Below are 13538 nucleotides of genomic sequence, written 5' to 3' on the forward strand. Positions count from 1 at the left end.
ATCTGTTCTTAGTGTTGAAATAATACGCTATCCAACTCCAATATATGAAGTTCTCGGCTTTGTTGCCGAATGACGGGATGTTTTGGCTTCCATCACAAACAGAACTACAAATTATTTTTTTTTTTTCCCCTGGCGGTCAAAACTCGTCTCTAAATGCCATTACTTTGCAGGATTTCACAGGTTTCATAGTGGAGTCGTCATCACGTCTACTTCACACGCGGAAGGGCCTGGGTTCAATCCCCAGTAAAAACAAGCTGTTTTCGCTGTTGAAGTAATTTGCTATCAACCTGTAACATATGAAATTCTTTGTTTTGTTGCCAACTGATAATATATTTTGGCTTCCATCACCAAGAGAACTACGAATTTGGGTTTCTTTTTTATTGACCATTTTAGCAGAAAACATAATCCCATATTATAAAAATCCTGTTTGTTTTAAAATATATAGTTCCTTTAACTCCTTCAGCCCCAAGCCTATTTTGACCCTAAAGACCAGGCCATTTTTTGCAATTTTGACCAGTGTCACTTTATGAGGTTATAACTCTGGAACGCTTCAATGGATCCTGGTGATTCTGAGATTGTTTTCTCGTGACATATTGGGATTCATGTTAGTGGTAAACTTAGGCCGTTATTTTTTTCGTTTCTTTGTGAAAAAAACGGAAATTTCGCGAAAATTTTGAAAATTTTGTAATTTTCAAACTTTTAATTTTTATGCTCTGAAACCAACGAGACATATGACACAAAATAATTAATAAATAACATTTCCCACATGTCTACTTTACATCAGAACAATTTTGGGAAAAAAAAAAATTCATAAGGAAGTTATAGGGGTTCAAAATTTATGAGAAATTTCTCATTTTTACAACAAAATTTACAAAGCCACTTTTTTAGGGACCACATCACATTTGATTTGATTTTGAGGGGCCTACATGAAAGAAAACACCCAAAAGTGACACCATTGCAAAAACGGCACCCCTCAGGCTACTCAAAACCACATTCCATAAGGTCATTAACCCTTCAGGTGTTTCACAGGAACTAAAGCAATGTGAAAGGAAAAAATGAACATTTTAGTTTTTGCTACAAAAATGCAAATTTAAACTCAAATATTGCATTTTCCCAATGGGAGGAGGATGAAATGGACCCTGCCATTTGTTGTGCAATTTCTTCCGAGCACACAGATACCTCATATGTGGCAGAAAACCACTCTTTGGGCGCATGGCAGGGCTCCGAAGGGAAGGTGCGTCATATGACTTTTTGAACGGAAAATTAGATGAAATTGTTAGACGCACCATGTTGTGTTTGGAGAGCCCCTGATGTGCCGAAACAGTGGACAATCCCCACATGTGACCCCATTTTGGAAACTAGACCCCCCAAGGCATAAATATAGATGGGTAGTGAGCACTTATAACCCTTATGTGCTTCATACATTGAACCGAAAAAACAAAAAAGTACTTTTTTTTGCACAAAAATGTTATTTTGGGCTCAATTTTTTAATTTTTACAGGGGAAACAGGATAAAATGGACCCCAAAATTTGTTGGTAATTTTGTCCTGAGTAAGTCAATACATCATATGTGGCGGAAAACAACTCTTTGGGCGTATGGCAGGGCTCCGAAGGGAAGGTGCGTCATTTGACTTTTTGAACGGAAAATTAGATGAAATTGTTAGACGCACCATGTTGTGTTTGGAGAGCCCCTGATGTGCCGAAACAGTGGACAATCCCCACATGTGACCCCATTTTGGAAACTAGACCCCCCAAGGCATAAATATAGATGGGTAGTGAGCACTTATAACCCTTATGTGCTTCATACATTGAGCCGAAAAACAAAAAAGTACTTTTTTTTGCACAAAAATGTTATTTTGGGCTCAATTTTTTAATTTTTACAGGGGAAACAGGATAAAATGGACCCCAAAATTTGTTGGTAATTTTGTCCTGAGTAAGCCAATACATCATATGTGGCGGAAAACCACTCTTTGGGCGTATGGCAGGGCTCCGAAGGGAAGGTGCGTCATTTGACTTTTTGAACTGAAAATTAGATGAAATTGTTAGACGCACCATGTTGTGTTTGGAGAGCCCCTGATGTGCCGAAACAGTGGACAATCCCCACATGTGACCCCATTTTGGAAACTAGACCCCCCAAGGCATAAATATAGATGGGTAGTGAACACTTATAACCCTTATGTGCTTCATACATTGAGCCGAAAAAACAAAAAAGTACTTTTTTTGCACAAAAATGTTATTTTGGGCTCAATTTTTTAATTTTTACCGGGGAAACAGGATAAAATGGACCCCAAAATTTGTTGGGAATTTTGTCCTGAGTAAGCCAATACATCATATGTGGCGGAAAACCACTCTTTGGGCGTATGGCAGGGCTCCGAAGGGAAGGTGCGTCATTTGACTTTTTGAACGGAAAATTTGATGAAATTGTTAGACGCACCATGTTGTGTTTGGAGAGCCCCTGATGTGCCGAAACAGTGGACAATCCCCACATGTGACCCCATTTTGGAAACTAGACCCCCCAAGGCATAAATATAGATGGGTAGTGAGCACTTATAACCCTTATGTGCTTCATACATTGAGCCGAAAAACAAAAAAGTACTTTTTTTTGCACAAAAATGTTATTTTGGGCTCAATTTTTTAATTTTTACAGGGGAAACAGGATAAAATGGACCCCAAAATTTGTTGGTAATTTTGTCCTGAGTAAGCCAATACATCATATGTGGCGGAAAACCACTCTTTGGGCGTATGGCAGGGCTCCGAAGGGAAGGTGCGTCATTTGACTTTTTGAACTGAAAATTAGATGAAATTGTTAGACGCACCATGTTGTGTTTGGAGAGCCCCTGATGTGCCGAAACAGTGGACAATCCCCACATGTGACCCCATTTTGGAAACTAGACCCCCCAAGGCATAAATATAGATGGGTAGTGAACACTTATAACCCTTATGTGCTTCATACATTGAGCCGAAAAAACAAAAAAGTACTTTTTTTGCACAAAAATGTTATTTTGGGCTCAATTTTTTAATTTTTACAGGGGAAACAGGATAAAATGGACCCCAAAATTTGTTGGGAATTTTGTCCTGAGTAAGCCAATACATCATATGTGGCGGAAAACCACTCTTTGGGCGTATGGCAGGGCTCCGAAGGGAAGGTGCGTCATTTGACTTTTTGAACGGAAAATTAGATGAAATTGTTAGACGCACCATGTTGTGTTTGGAGAGCCCCTGATGTGCCGAAACAGTGGACAATCCCCACATGTGACCCCATTTTGGAAACTAGACCCCCCAAGGCATAAATATAGATGAGTAGTGAGCACTTATAACCCTTATGTGCTTCATACATTGAGCCGAAAAAACAAAAAAGTACTTTTTTTTGCACAAAAATGTTATTTTGGGCTCAATTTTTTAATTTTTACAGGGGAAACAGGATTAAATGGACCCCAAAATTTGTTGGGAATTTTGTCCTGAGTAAGCCGATACTTCGCATATGGTGAAAAACCACTGTATAGGCTCACAGCAGGGCTCCAAAGGGAATGAGCGATGTATTCTCAGGGACATGGTATGTCATTTTTATATTTGTGTTGTGTAGGGTTTGTCAAGTCACTGTCGTGTAGTGTGCGTTAGGTCACCGTTTTTGTCGTATACTGTGCGTCAGGTCACCGTCTTTGTCGTGTAGTGCGTCAGGTCACTGTCTTTGTCGTGTAGTGTGCGTCACGTCACCGTCTTTGTCGTGTAGTGCGTCAGGTCACCGTCTTTGTTGTGTAGTGTGCGTCACGTCTCCATCTTTGTCGTGTAGTGCGTCTGGTCACTGTCTTTGTCGTGTAGTGTGCGTCACGTCACCGTCTTTGTCGTGTAGTGCGTCAGGTCACCGTCTTTGTTGTGTAGTGTGCGTCACGTCTCCATCTTTGTCGTGTAGTGCGTCTGGTCACCGTCTTTGTTGTGTAGTGTGCGTCACGTCTTCATCTTTGTCGTGTAGTGCGTCTGGTCGCCGTCTTTGTCGTGTAGTGTGCGTCACGTCACCGTCTTTGTCGTGTAGTGCGTCAGGTCACTGTCTTTGTCGTGTAGTGTGCGTCACGTCACCGTCTTTGTCGTGTAGTGCGTCAGGTCACCGTCTTTGTTGTGTAGTGTGCGTCACGTCACCGTCTTTGTCGTGTAGTGCGTCAGGTCACCGTCTTTGTTGTGTAGTGTGCGTCACGTCTCTATCTTTGTCATGTAGTGCGTCTGGTCACCGTCTTTGTTGTGTAGTGTGCGTCACGTCTCCATCTTTGTCGTGTAGTGCGTCTGGTCACCGTCTTTGTCGTGTAGTGTGCATCACGTCACCGTCTTTGTCGTGTAGTGCGTCAGGTCACCGTCTTTGTTGTGTAGTGTGCGTCACGTCACCGTCTTTGTCGTGTAGTGCGTCAGGTCATTGTCTTTGTCGTGTAGTGCGTCAGGTCACAGTCTTTGTCTTGTAGTGCGCGTCACGTCACCGTCTTTGTCTTGTAGTGTGCGTCACGTCACCGTCTTTGTCGTGTGCCTCAGGAATTTTAGGTGGGCTATATTAATTTAGTACCCGGACGAATGATAGACTTTGAAGCAGTCACTCATACAAAGTCCGGGTTTATCGGGACAGGTATCACATTGATACTTCGTTTCCCGCCTCAGCCCTTTTTTATAGCACACCCGGCACCTCTTCTGCACTCTTCCTCGTGCGGTGGTTTGTAGTACCTCACCAGGAAAATGTTGCCCTGGTACCACACGGGAACCTTCAGTTCTAGAGGTAGTAGGAACTGCTGCTGCTGCTTCTTCTTCTTCTCCTCTTCCAAAAATCATGGTCTTGATTACTACCTCCTGGAACTGAAGGAAGGTGTTGGTCTGGCCTGCACATCGGGAGAGCACGAAAGCAATGTATAGTGCCATCTGCACGATGTGCACGGCCAGTTTTTTATACCACACCTTAACCTTCCGCATGGCATTATAGGGCTGGAGGACTTGATCAGAAAGATCAACTCCTCCCATATGTTTGTTGTACGCCAAGCCACAGTCCAGTTTGCGAACCTGTGCTGATGTACCTCGAACATTGGTTGCAGTGGTGCCGGGACCATGAATTGTGGTCAAGAAAAGGACATCCCTTTTGTCCTTGAACTTAACTACAACCATGTTGTCGCTACATTGGGCTCTGCTCTCACCTTTTTGGAGCAGCTGCCCAATTAGCGTCACAGGAAGACCCTTCTGGTTCTTCCGGATCGTACCGCAAGCTGCGGTACCTCTGGAAGAGAGGGATTGGAAAAGTGGGATGATTGAATAAAAGTTATCAACGTACAGATGATAACCTTTATCAAGCAGTGGGTAGATCAAACTCCACACAATTTTCCCACTCACCCCCAGAGTAGGTGGGCATTCTGGGGGTTGGATCTGCATGTCCTTCCCTTCGTAAACACTAAAGCTGTGAGTGTACCCTGAGGTACTCTCGCACAGCTTGTAGAGTTTAATGCCATACCTTGCCCTTTTACTGGGCAAGTACTGGCGGAACTTCAGTCTCCCCTTGAAGTGGATGAGGGACTCATCCACACAAATTTCCCTCCGGAGAACGTACACTTCAGCAAACTTTTTGCTAAAGTGTTTGATGACCGGACGAATTTTGAACAGTCTGTCAAAATTCGGGTCATCTTGGGGAAGACACTCCAGATTGTCCCTAAAATGCAAAAATCTGTGGATAGCCTCAAACCGTCTGCGGGGCATAATCATACCAAATACTGGAGTGTTGTATAAAACATCAACACTCCAATATTGGCGAAGTTCTGGCTTCTTCACTAACCCCATGTGAAGAGTCAGACCCCAGTACTTCATCATTTCTACTGAATCCGTTGGGGTCCAGCTAGAAAATGATGAGCGAGGGTTTTTGGCCAAAAATTGTTGGGCATAAAGATTTGTTTGCACCACCATGAGGCTAACGAACTCTTCAGAGAAATAGACTTTGAAAAATTCTATTTCTCTAAGGTTGTTGGTATCAAACTGGATTCCTGATTGGGGAGTAAAATCAGGAATCCGTGGTGCAAAATTTTCGGGGGCTGGGGTCCACTCCCGGTCACTAGTGCTAGGTTGGGGGTCACTAGCACTAGTGCTGGGCTGGGCATCACTCACGCTCTGCGCCGGGTCTTCTCCACTGGGCGCCGGGTCTTCTCCACTGGGCGCCGGGTCTTCTCCACTGGGCGCCGGACGAATCAGTCTACGACGTCTTCTGGGTGGTTCCTCGGCACTGGAGGAGGAAGAGGACTGGGAGGAGCAAAGGAATGTGGGGTCATCTCCTTCGCTATCAGTCTCGGAGGCAACAATGGCATATGCCTCCTCGGCTGAATACATCCTCCGAGATTGGGAAGACCGGGACATCGTATGTGGAGTGTGTGTGTGTAGGTGTGCAAAGAAAAACTTTATTCAAATGTTTGGGTATGTGTTTGAACAGGAAAAACCTAAAAAAAAAAAACAAAAACAAAAAAGCAGAATATCAGAATTTTGCAAAAAAAATAAAATAAAAAATATACACACGCACCTGCAACTGACACCAAGCCCAGAGTCACACGTGTGAGTTTCGCATCGCATCACCTTGCAAAGCCGCCCGCTCCTTGGTAAGAAGCGTGCAGCAGCATGTATTTGTACATGGCTGCACGCTCCTGCCCGGGAAGCGGGCGGCCAAGACAAGTTATGTGATGCGAGACTGCCATGTTGGCACTGGGCTGACCTTTACAATAATAAAAAAAACAAAAAAAACATTTATGTATGTCACATTCGACGGGGGTGAAGGAGGAAAGGGGGGTGAAGGAGGAAAGGGGGGTGAAGGAGGAAAGGGGGGTGAAGGAGGAAGCTAGGATCAATACTCACTCAGCAGCAGGAGAGATTGGAGCACATTGTCCAAGCAGCTGATGGTGAGTCAGGACATGGGGTCAGCGGTGGATTTTGGGGGGGGGCGGGGGTGGAGGGAGCATGGGGGGCAGCGGTGGATTGGGGGGGGGTGGAGGGAGCATGGGGGGCAGTGGTGGATTGGGGGGGGTGGAGGGAGCAAGGGGGGCAGCGGTGGATTGGGGAAGGGGGGGTGGAGGGAGCAAGGGGGGCAGCGGTGGATTGGGGAAGGGGGGGTGGAGGGAGCAAGGGGGGCAGCGGTGGATTGGGGAAGGGGGGGTGGAGGGAGCAAGGGGGGCAGCGGTGGATCGGCAGCAGAGATGGCTGGGGGAGGGGAAGCAAACACTGGCCTGCGATTACAGGCAGCGATGAGGTGTGCGGGGCAGCGATGGTACGGTGGGGCGTGCGGAGCGGAGGCAGCGGCGGAGGAGCGATCGTGCGGCGGGGCGGCGTGTGGCAGCAGTGCGGGAGCAGCGGTGGGCCGGAGCGGCGATGGGTCAGCGGCAGAGCGGCGATGGTGCGGAGGCAGCGGTGGGGCGGTGATCGGGCAGTGCGGGGGTAGCGGTAAAGCGGTGCGGGGGTGGCGGAGGCAGCGATCGGGCAGTGCGGGGGTGGCGGAGGCAGCGGTGGGGCGGCGATCGGGCAGTGCGGGGGTGGCGGTGAAGCGGTGCGGGGGTGGCGGAGGCAGCGATCGGGCAGTGCGGGGGTGGTGGTGAAGCGGTGCGGGGGTGGCGGAGGCAGCGATCGGGCAGTGCGGGGGTGGCGGTGAAGCGGTGCGGGGGTGACGGAGGCAGCGATCGGACAGTGCGGGGGTGGCGGTGAAGCGGTGCGGGGGTGGCGGAGGCAGCGATCGGACAGTGCGGGGGTGGCGGTGAAGCGGTGCGGGGGTGGCGGAGGCAGCGATCGGGCAGTGCGGGGGTGGCAGAGGCAGCGGTGGGGTGGCGGTGAAGCGGAGCGGCGATGGGCGGAGCGGCGATGGGCAGAGTGGCGATGGGCAGAGCGGGGGTAGCGGTGAGGGGGTGGCGGAGGCAGCGATCGGGCAGTGCGGGAGTGGCGGAGGCAGCGGTGGGGCGGCGATCGGGCAGTGCGGGGGTAGCGGTGAAGCGGAGCGGGGGTGGCGGAGGCAGCGATCGGGCAGTGCGGGGGTGGCGGAGGCAGCGATCGGGCAGTGCGGGGGTGGCGGAGGCAGTGGTGGGGTGATGGGCAGAGCGGCGATGGGCAGAGCGGCGATGGGGAGGGGAACAGCAGTGGATGGGTTGGGGGCAATACTCACCGAGGATCACGGCAGCAGGATCACGGCAGCAGGATCGCTCTCAGCACCTTCAATCCAAGGATGAAGTGAACCGGAGGTGAGCGGTCACGGGCAGTTCACCAGTACCCTGATTCACAGTGACTGGAGGGTTCGATCACGAGGACGATCCCTCCAATCAGAGCTGGGGGGGTTTAACTAAAGGTCAGCCAATGATCAGTGTTATAGAAACACCGATCAGGGCTGAATTGCAATGTTTCAGCTATTTTTATTAGCTGAGACATTACAACGCCTGTGATTGACTCATTGTCACAAATCAGCCAATCACAGGCACCGTAGGTCCGGGGTGGAGAAATCACTCCTCGGGAGGTCAAGCAGAGGTCCCCTCCTTCTAGAAAACGGTGGAAAATTCCACCGATTGCTATTACCGGGACCACAGTGCCCGCGATTACGTCATGACGGAAAGATCCGTCCTTGGTCGTTAAGGCACAGGGCACAAGGACGGATCTTTCCGTCCATGGTCGTGAAGGGGTTAAATACAAAAGCAAACAACTAAACTATGTGGAAAAAACTAACACATTCAATGTAAACTTCCTTTTAAGCAAAATCCCTTTGTAGGAATAAAACTGGTAAAATATGTAATAAAAATTGTAAATGTTTCATTAACCAAAAATACTTTCCTTCAGCAATAAAAAGGCCCCGTCAGTCACAATTCTGCTCTGCTAGCCAATACACAGTACCTTTCCATCAGGTTTCATAGAGTAGTGGTCATCACGTCTGCTTAACACGCAGAAGATCCTGCGTTCAATCCCCAGTAAAACCAATCTGTTCTTGGTGTTGAAATAATTCTCAATTAAACTACAATATATGAAGTTCTTGGCTTTGTTGCCGAATGATGGGATGTTTTGGCTTCCATCCCCAACAGAGCTACGAATTTGTTTTTTTTTTCCCTGGCGGTCAAAACTCGTCTCTAATTGCCATTACTTTGCAGGCTTTCAAAGGTTTCATAGTGTAGTGGAAATCCCGTCTGCTTTACAAGCAGAAGGTCCTGGGTTCAATCCCCAGTGAAACCCATGTGTTCTTGGTGTTGAAATAATCCCCTATCAACCTGCAGTATATAAAGTTTTTGGCTTTGTTGCCGAATAACGGGATGTTTTAGCTTCCATCACCAACAGAGCTACGAATTTGTTTTTTTTCCTGTGGCGGTCAAAACTCGTCTCTAATTGCCATTACTTTGCAGGATTTCAAAGGTTTCATAGTGTAGTGGTCATCACGTCTGCTTCACACGCAGAAGTTCCTGGGTTCAATCCCCAGTGAAACCAATCTGTTTTTGGTGTTGAAGTAATTTCCTATCGACTTGTAATATGTGAAATTCTTGGTTTCATTGCCAAATGACAATACATTTTGGCTTCCATCACAAAGAGAACAACGATTTTGGGTTTCTTTTTTATTGACCATTTTAGAAGAAAACATAATCCCATATTATAAAAATCCTATTTGTTTCAAAATATATAGTTCCCATGAATACAAAAGCAAAAGACAAAACTATGGAGAAAAAAAGTAACACATTCAATATAAACTTCAATTTAAGCAAAATCCCTTTGGAGGAATAAAACTGGTAAAATAAGTAATAATAATTGTAAATGTTTCATTAACCAAAAATACTTTCCTTCAGCAATAAAAAGGCCCCGTCAGTCACAATTCTGCTCTGCTAGCCAATACACAGGAACTTTTCGTCAGGTTTCATAGTGTAGTGGTCATCACGTCTGCTTAACACGCAGAAGGTCCTGGGTTCAATCCCCAGTGAAACCAATCTGTTCTTAGTGTTGAAATAATACGCTATCCAACTACAATATATGAAGTTCTCGGCTTTGTTGCCGTATGACGGGATGTTTTGGCTTCCATCACAAACAGAACTACAAATTATTATTTTTTTTCCCCTGGCGGTCAAAACTCGTCTCTAAATGCCATTACATTTCACAGGTTTCATAGTGGAGTCATCATAACGTCTACTTCACACGCAGAAGGTCCTGGTTTCAATCCCCAGTAAAAACAAGCCGTTTTCGCTGTTGAAGTAATTTGCTATCAACCTGTAACATATGAAACTCTTTGTTTTGTTGCCAACTGATAATATATTTTGGCTTTTATCACCAAGAGAACTACGATTTTGGGTTTCTTTTTTATTGACCATTTTAGCAGAAAACATAATCCCATATTATATAAATCCTGTTTGTTTCAAAATATATAGTTCCTTTAAATACAAAAGCAAACAACTAAACTATAAGGAAAAAAGTAACACATTCAATGTAAACTTCCTTTTAAGCAAATTCGTTTGTAGGAATAAAACTGGTAAAATATGTAATAAAAATTGTAAATGTTTCATTAACAAAAAATACTTTCTTTCAGCAATAAAAAGGCCCCGTCAGTCACAATTCTGCTCTGCTATCCAATACACAGTAACTTTCCATCAGGTTTCATAGAGTAGTGGTCATCACGTCTGCTTAACACGCAGAAGGTCCTGTGTTCAATCCCCAGTAAAACCAATCTGTTCTTGGTGTTGAAATAATACTCAATTAAACTACAATATATGAAGTTCTTGGCTTTGTTGCCGAATGATGGGAAGTAATTTGCTATCAACCTATAACATATGAAATTCTTTCTTTTGTTGCCAACTGATAATATATTTTGGCTTCCATCACCAAGAGAACTACGATTTTGGGTTTCTTTTTTATTGACCATTTTAGCAGAAAACATAATCCCATATTATAAAAATCCTGTTTGTTTCAAAATATATAGTTCCTTTAAATACAAAAGCAAACAACTAAACTATGTGGAAAAAAGTAACACATTCAATGTAAACTTCCATTTAAGCAAATTCCCTTTGTAGGAATAAAACTGGTAAAATATGTAATAAAAATTGTAAATGTTTCATTAACAAAAAATACTTTCTTTCAGCAATAAAAAGGCCCCGTCAGTCACAATTCTGCTCTGCTAGCCAATACACAGTAACTTTCCATCAGGTTTCATAGAGTAGTGGTCATCACGTCTGCTTAACACGCAGAAGGTCCTGCGTTCAATCCCCAGTAAAACCAATCTGTTCTTGGTGTTGAAAGAATACTCAATTAAACTACAATATATGAAGTTCTTGGCTTTGTTGCCGAATGATGGGAAGTAATTTGCTATCAACCTGTAACATATGAAATTCTTTCTTTTGTTGCCAACTGATAATATATTTTGGCTTCCATCACCAAGAGAACTACGATTTTGGGTTTCTTTTTTATTGACCATTTTAGCAGAAAACATAATCCCATATTATAAAAATCCTATTTGTTTCAAAATATATAGTTCCCATAAATACAAAAGCAAAAGACCAAACTATGGAGAAAAAAGTAACACATTCAATATAAACTTCAATTTAAGCAAAATCCCTTTGTAGGAATAAAACTGGTAAAATATGTAATAATAATTGTAAATGTTTCATTAACCAAAAATACTTTCCTTCAGCAATAAAAAGGCCCCGTCAGTCACAATTCTGCTCTGCTAGCCAATACACAGTAACTTATCGTCAAGTTTCATAGTGTAGTGGTCATCACGTCTGCTTAACACGCAGAAGGTCCTGGGTTCAATCCCCAGTTAAACCAATCTGTTCTTAGTGTTGAAATAATACGCTGTCCAACTACAATATATGAAGTTCTCGGCATTGTTGCCGTATGACGGGATGTTTTGGCTTCCATCACAAACAGAACTACAAATTATTTTTTTTTTTCCCCTGGCGGTCAAAACTCGTCTCTAAATGCCATTACTTTGCAGGATTTCACAGGTTTCATAGTGGAGTCGTCATCACGTCTACTTCACACGCAGAAGGTCCTGGGTTCAATCCCGAGTAAAAATAAGCCGTTTTCGCTGTTGAAGTAATTTGCTATCAACCTGTAATATATGAAATTCTTTGTTTTGTTGCCAACTGATAATTTATTTTGGCTTCCATCACCAAGAGAACTACGATTTTGGGTTTCTTTTTTATTGACCATTTTAGCAGAAAACATAATCCCATATTATAAAAATCCTTTTTGTTTCAAAATATATAGTTCCTTTAAATACAAAAGCAAAAAACTAAACTATGTGGAAAAAAGTAACACATTCAATGTAAACTTCCTTTTAAGCAAAATCCCTTTGTAGGAATAAAACTGGTAAAATATGTAATAAAAATTGTAAATGTTTCATTAACAAAAAATACTTTCCTTCAGCAATAACAAGGCCCCGTCAGTCACAATTCTGCTCTGCTAGCCAATACACAGTAACTTTCCATCAGGTTTCATAGAGTAGTGGTCATCACGTCCGCTTAACACGAAGAAGGTCCTGCGTTAAATCCCCAGTTAAACCAATCTGTTCTTGGTGTTAAAATAATACTCAATTAAACTACAATATATGAAGTTCTTGGCTTTGTTGCCGAATGATGGGAAGTAATTTGCTATCAACCTGTAACATATGAAATTCTTTCTTTTGTTGCCAACTGATAATATATTTTGGCTTCCATCACCAAGAGAACTTCGATTTTGGGTTTCTTTTTTATTGACCATTTTAGCAGAAAACATAATCCCATATTATAAAAATCCTGTTTGCTTCAAAATATATAGTTCCTTTAAATACAAAATCAAACAACTAAACTATGTGGAAAAAAGTAACACATTCAATGTAAACTTCCTTTTAAGCAAATCCCTTTGTAGGAATAAAACTGGTAAAATATGTAATAAAAATTGTAAATGTTTCATTAACCAAAAATACTTTCCTTCAGCAATAAAAAGGCCCCGTCAGTAACAATTCTGCTCTGCTAGCCAATACACAGTAACTTTCCATCAGGTTTCATAGAGTAGTGGTCATCACGTCGGCTTAACACGCAGAAGGTCCTGGGTTCAATCCCCAGTGAAACCCATGTGTTCTTGGTGTTGAAATAATCCCCTATCAACCTGCAGTATATAAAGTTCTTGGCTTTGTTGCCGAATAACGGGATGTTTTAGCTTCCATCACCAACAGAGCTACGAATTTGTTTTTTTTTCCCTGGCGGTCAAAACTCGACTCTAATTGCCATTACTTTGCAGAATTTCAAAGGTTTCATAGTGTAGTGGTCATCACGTCTGCTTCACACGCAGAAGGTCCTGGGTTCAATCCCCAGTGAAACCAATCTGGTTTTTGGTGTTGAAGGAATTTCCTATCGACTTGTAATATGTGAAATTCTTGGTTTCGTTGCCAAATGACAATACATTTTGGCTTCCATCACAAAGAGAACTACGATTTTGGGTTTCTTTTTTATTGACCATTTTAGCAGAAAACATAATCCCATATTATAAAAATCCTATTTGTTTCAAAATATATAGTTCCCATAAATACAAAAGCAAAAGACCAAACTATGGAGAAAAAAGTAA

The 13538-nt window shown here is 43.7% G+C and overlaps 2 non-coding genes across 2 annotated transcripts; both read left to right on the forward strand.

Moving 5' to 3' along the window:
• The first annotated feature begins 9857 nt into the window (after positions 1-9857).
• TRNAV-AAC (transfer RNA valine (anticodon AAC)) lies at positions 9858-9930 on the forward strand. Its single transcript has one exon. It is a non-coding gene; the product is annotated as a tRNA-Val (tRNA).
• A 3293-nt stretch (positions 9931-13223) lies between these two features.
• On the forward strand, positions 13224-13296 carry TRNAV-CAC (transfer RNA valine (anticodon CAC)). The gene has a single exon. It is a non-coding gene; the product is annotated as a tRNA-Val (tRNA).
• The last annotated feature ends 242 nt before the right edge of the window (positions 13297-13538 follow it).

Source organism: Anomaloglossus baeobatrachus, chromosome 2 (genome assembly GCF_048569485.1).
Source record: "Anomaloglossus baeobatrachus isolate aAnoBae1 chromosome 2, aAnoBae1.hap1, whole genome shotgun sequence".
Lineage (NCBI taxonomy): Eukaryota > Metazoa > Chordata > Amphibia > Anura > Aromobatidae > Anomaloglossus > Anomaloglossus baeobatrachus.